Source organism: Aotus nancymaae, unplaced genomic scaffold, assembly GCF_030222135.1.
Source record: "Aotus nancymaae isolate 86718 unplaced genomic scaffold, 86718_ANA_hifiasm-v0.15.2.pri h1tg000010l, whole genome shotgun sequence".
Taxonomy (NCBI): Eukaryota; Metazoa; Chordata; class Mammalia; order Primates; family Aotidae; genus Aotus; species Aotus nancymaae.
The window spans coordinates 37,015,131-37,020,993 of NW_026988421.1; the positions used below are offsets into that span (position 1 = coordinate 37,015,131).

The window sequence follows — 5,863 nt, forward strand, 5'->3', positions numbered from 1 at the left end:
ATTTGCTGAAACAAGTGATGAGATCAGTGGTTGGTACATCCCCTGAAAGGGATGAGATTTCTTCGGGAAATTTACCTGTAATACCTGTTAAAACGTTTTAGCAGGAGATGTGCTGCTCCTGGGGTGAAATCAATCTAGTGAAGCTGGCAGGCGAGAAGGTGAAGGCCATGATCAGATGCTAACTCATTCTCCTTGGTGTGTGTCATTCCTTCTTTCTCCGGTTGCTGGGTTTGAGTGACACAATATGGATGTGATTCTCTCTGAATGCGCCCATCTACTTCTGGACGATGGGACACTCCCCAGGGCTCAGTACTCTCTACGCCTTTGTCATCTGTCTGGATTCTGTCCATGAACTCTGTGAAAACCCCTAGCTTGGTCTTGATCTTTCACCTTTGTTTGGGTGTTACCACTAGATTGGCAGGCAGGATGGCAGACAGGATGCCCCTTGGATGTCTTGCTGATATTTCCTATCCAACCATCAAAGCCAGAAATAATTAGATTCAAAAGCAGAGAGCACAGCACAGAGGACAAAGAAGAGGAAGGGAACCAAGCCAATAAACCACTAGATTTGCCTTAGGAAGATGAAGCACTGGGAGGCTTGGAAAGAGCAAAGTTGCTGGAACGTGGCCCACAAGCCAAGATGGTGGGGGCCCTAACCGCCATTGCGGGCCTCCTTCCCTCTCCTGCAAATCAGCTCTGTGACCTTGGAAAAGTCACTCTCCTCTCTAGGACTCCATTTCACCAGGCTTAAATGAGATCAGAGGTTTCCAATCTTTGTAATGCATCAGGACGCTTAAAAATGCATCTTCTTCCAAATGTTCTGATTTAGATCTGGTGGAAGCAGCGAACCACTGTTTTCAAAAAGCTCCAGGAGTGAGATTTCCTGCAGCAAAGATACTGGAGTAGATGATCTCACAGTTCCTTTCCAGCACCGACACTCCCTTGGTTGTCTGGTTAGGGGAGCAGAGGGTGGCCAGGAAATGCTGGCAGCCAGCCAGCTCTCTGTCCAAGAAGTGTACCCAGGAAAGAAGCCAGATGGCAGGTGGAAGGGAAGGGTCAGGGAGGGCGGTGTCCGCCGTGTCAGTCACATCAGCCCCTGTTTAATTGAACTGTCATAAGACCAGGAAGGAACCAAGAACCTTCCTTGGTTTTCCTCCCATCCCAGCCTGAGCAAATCACTCCTCTTTTGCCCCATTCAGATGCTCCAAACAAAGGGTATAAACCAAAAAATGTGTTTGTCCCATAGTGTTAAAACTTTTATTCGATCTCATATTTTAAAATTCCAACAAACAAACAAACAAATAAAATTCCAGATTTCTCTTGGAAAATCTAAAAAAGATCAGCCACACTGGACTCGTAACATCCTGGGACATCACCTGGTGCTGAGCAGCTGAGCCCCCTTTGGGTGAAAGCATGCATTTCCAACCTCTGCCATTGTCAGTGGCTTGCCTGGCTCATGGTCGTTACCTGCCAGGCCCCAGTCAGAGGGGCTGTTAGAGGGGGGTCCCTCACCCTGAAGTTTATTCTGGGATCAGCCAGAACAGCAGAGAACTGCTGGATGTAACTGAACATTGCCTGCCCCTGAGGATTATGGCGTAGCCTCTGGTACTGAGGTTTCTCGCCTATGTGGAAAGGTATTAGGAAATTAGTGGGGCTGGGTGTGGTGGCTCACGCCTGTAATCCCAGCACTTTGGGAGGCCAAGGCAGGTGGATCACGAGGTCAGGAATTTGAGACCATTCTGGCCAACATAGTCAAACCCCGTCTCTACTAAAAATACAAAAAATTAGCTGAGTGTGGTGGTGGGCGCCTATGATTTCAGCTACTTGGGAGGCTGAGGGAGGAGAATTTGCCAGAACCTGGGAGGTGGAGGTTGCAGTAAGCCAAGATTGCATGATTGCACTCCAGTCTGGATGACAAGAGTAAAACTCCATCTAAGAGAGAGAGAGAGAGAGAGTTGAAGGAAGGAAGGAAGGAAGGAAGGAAAAGAAAGAAAAATCAGTGGAGTGGGACTCACTCGAGAACATCAGCCACTACACTACATGGTTTCTTCTCTGTGGAGGAATGGATTTCTTTAGTCTCAGTACCAAGAATGCTATAGTTATGTTTCTTCTGAGGGTCAGTTGTTTTTAAGTCCTGTAAATAGGGTACAGGATGGTTTCTTTGTGCCACCATCTGCAAAGCTCAGCACCAAACTTACGGCTCATGTCTCAGAAGTGCTCCATGGCCCACCTGGGGAGCCGCCCTCATGAGTGGCTCCATTTTCCTTTCTTAGACGTGCATTTTTCCTACTTACTTTTTATTCTATGTTAGTCTAAGATTTATATCTTTCAAGAGTCAGGTCTTTGAACTTTGTTACAGAGATTAAATAAACTCCCTACCCTACATGTACCTTGATTATAGCACTTTCTACCATGTATTATACATATCTGTTTAGATGTTGGTCTCTTCTACTAGACTGTGAAGATGGAGCTGCATTTTATTATCACTTATCGCTAATACTGAGCCCAGAGCTTTGCATTTAATAAATGTTTGAAGAATGAAAGTAAAGATGTTTGAGAACTGGCATAGTGGGAATCCAGGGAACGGGTGGAGAGGTTGGGCAGCAGGCCTTCTTCTCAGATCAGAGAGGGCAAGAGACCAGCTGGCATTTTCTTTCTTTCTTTTTTTTTAACAACTGGTAATCAATTTATTAAAATAGTTGACAAGCATCTGCAATGGTGACTTCCACCTCAACTCCTGCTCAATACTGATGGAAGTAATCTGCTTAACAGTCTCAGAAGGACTGTGCAAGTCAATGAGTCGCTTGTGGATTCTCATCTGGAAACGATCTCATGTCTTAGAACCTTCACCATAAGGAGTTTTTCTTGTAGTGATTCTCAAAGTCTTGGTAGGCATTCGAACTGGTCCTTTCACTTTAAGATTCTTTTCCTTTGCTCCTCTGATCAAGTCAGCACACACCTTCTCCAGGGATTTTACGTTGCGGCTCGTTAGAGTGATTCGAATTAGGTGAATTGCCACCTCCGGCTCCATGGTTTTTCCGGTATCCTTAAAAGCCATGGCTGCTGCGCGGCTTCTGACCAACTCGATCCTTGGCAAGAGCGAACAGCGGTGAGTCAGGAGCAGGAGCGTGCGGGTGCACGATCCCCAAATACCACTGCGTCTTCCTCAAAAAGCTGTTTTCTGTTTTTGTCTCTATCCAAGAACAGTTCTATTATTCTAGTTAAGGTTTCGTTAAGACTCATTTAAGGTTATTTCACTTTTACGCATTTCACTTAAGGTTATAGAATTTGGAAAATATGTCAGGGCTTTTCTGGCATGGTGGAAAGATGGGCTCTGGCACTGACTTGGGTTGGAAGCTCAGGAATGTCTTTTTGTTGCTGTTGTTGTTTTAATAATAGTGGAGGTTTTGCTTGAGTTTTCTCACCTGTCAAAATGGCTAGCTGTAGCCCTTGATGAAGTAACACATAACCACAAATTCAGCACATAGTGGGAACCTCACAGGTTTTAGTTTCCCCATGTTCTGTTCTTTGAATGTGTTTTTCTATCATCTGGCCCTTGCCTTGAAAACATTAAGCTCTTGGTAAAAGTAATGTATCCTGTAACCATCTACCCTTCCCTCTCTTCTCCACTTACCTCCACCTGCCTTCCGTCTAAGGACGAGAGTTACATTTGCCGATATTAAAGTCACCAAGGAATCACCAGTTTGTGGGTTTGTTGGAGGCTGGACATGCACACACAGAATGTGGCTCCTAGCATAAATTCTGGCTCAACTACAACAGATTTCTTACAAAAAAAAAAAGAAAAGAAAAACAAAAAACAAAACCAGTAGACAGTTCTGGTTCTGGTAATGACAGGGTAGCTTTTATCAGACTAACCCACTATTCAATAATAACTATAAACTCTCGACAAAATATAAAAAACAACTGTTGATGGCAATGGAGAGCAACCAAAGGCAGGCAGACACTGGGCATGGCTCTTAATTTTGTTAATTTATTGTGGTTTTTAGTAATTTAGTTAATTAGTGTAGTTCTTACTTAATTTAGTATGTGTTTAGATAAATAGGGCCAGGTGCCGTGACTCTCAGCTGTAATCCCAACAATTTGGGAGGCCAAGGCAGGAGAATTGAATTTGCCCAGGAGTTTGAGACCAGACTGGGCAACACAATGAGACTATGTCTCTACAGAAAATTAAAAATATTAGCAGGGTGCAGTGGCATGTTCTTGCAGTCCCAGGTACTTGGGAGGCTGAGGAACGATGATCACTTGAGCCCAGTAGTTTAAGACTGCAGCGAGCTATTGTACTGCAGCCTGGGTGACCGAGGGGAACCTGTCTCTAAAAATAAATAAATACATAAATAAAAATAAAAATAAATTAGACTGCCTCTGGGAGGAGGGGATTCTGGACTAGAAGTAATTAAAGAAACTTTCAGAAATGGTGGTAGAAATAGTCTATAACTTTATTTGGCTGATGATTACAAAGATATATATATATATGTATTTGTCAAAACTCATTGATCTGAACATTTTACTATATGTAAAATAATTTTTTAATAAAAAGCAACAGAGTGGAATAATCCTGGCACGGCAGCCCCAGCATGTGTTGGCTGGGAATGTAACTGCTCAATGGAGGAAGATGAGCTCTGGGACAAACTGAGCTTATATCCTTTCTTTACTACTTATTAGTGGTGACCTTGGGCAAATTATTTAATCTCTGCAAGCCTTCGTTTTCTCATCTGAAAAATGGTGCTGATGTACAGAGTTGCAAGGAAGAGTTAATGAGTTTAAGTAGATTAAGTATCTAGCATGGTTCCTGGTACAGTTTATAGTCCCCCACAACAAAACATGCCCTAAGAGTAGGTGATTATCTGCCAAGAAAAAAGGTAGACAGTGAAGGGGGAAAAGAAAGTCTTAATTGTGAGAACCTTGAAGATCTTCAGGTCTTAGAGATGCCTTTATTGATCTTTGCTTCAGTAACATGATCCAGGAAAGTAGAATCTTTCCTGCTCTCAATCATCTGCTAATTGGAAATATATAAATTCCCCTCTACAGTAGGAGAGCTCCACAAGAGGCCTGCCCAATGTTTCCAAAGTATATTTTTGATATTGGTGCCCAGATGGTGGCTGAAGTGGGCAGGGAAAGTTAACTACAGCCCTCCAGTGAACACAGAAAATAAAACGGGGTCTTGAAACAAACTCCAGATCACCCTGTGTCTCTGGGAACCAAACTTTAGAGGTCGTCAGGCTGACGTTTCTATTACAGTTTATGTCCTAGCCAGTTATCCCATGAGACTGTATCTCTTGTTCCATACAGGCATGGACCAAAGCCTGGGTTCGGCTTGACTCCACTACTGACCGATGACCAAGACATTTTCCACATCTGTAAACTAAAGGTAAAACAGGCTTGTTTTAAAGTTTTAAGGGGAGCAACTTCCTTATGGCATGTATTTATGATTTCATATTATGGTCTTTGCCATAACATTGTGGATCAGAATAAGAACCATGTGACCGAATATTTCCCTATCTTTTGTTCAACTGTAGTTGAAGATCTTGTGAGCCCAGGATTAACAGTAATGGTAAAATTTTATTTCCATAAACAGAATTTCTATGGTTAAAAAAACCTATATAACTTAGCATGCTTATTGTTTTGCCTCTGTTAACAACTCAAATTCATATTTATTGATAAAGAGTTGTTATCTATTCAAGAAAGATGCCTGAAAGCATCTACTCCTTCTAACTCCTTCACATAGTTTTTGGTTCTAACGTATCCTTAACTGTCTTGTCATCTTACACTGTGTGTTACTCGGTAACCCCTGATAGTCCTTTAGGGTAAGCATATCTATATATACATAAATACACTAGACATA

General features: G+C 42.7%; 1 pseudogene; it reads right to left on the bottom strand.

The window, feature by feature from the left end:
- Window positions 1–2,690: 2,690 nt before the first annotated feature.
- Window positions 2,691–3,058, bottom strand: LOC105718882 (small ribosomal subunit protein uS10-like; annotated as a pseudogene).
- Window positions 3,059–5,863: the final 2,805 nt, after the last annotated feature.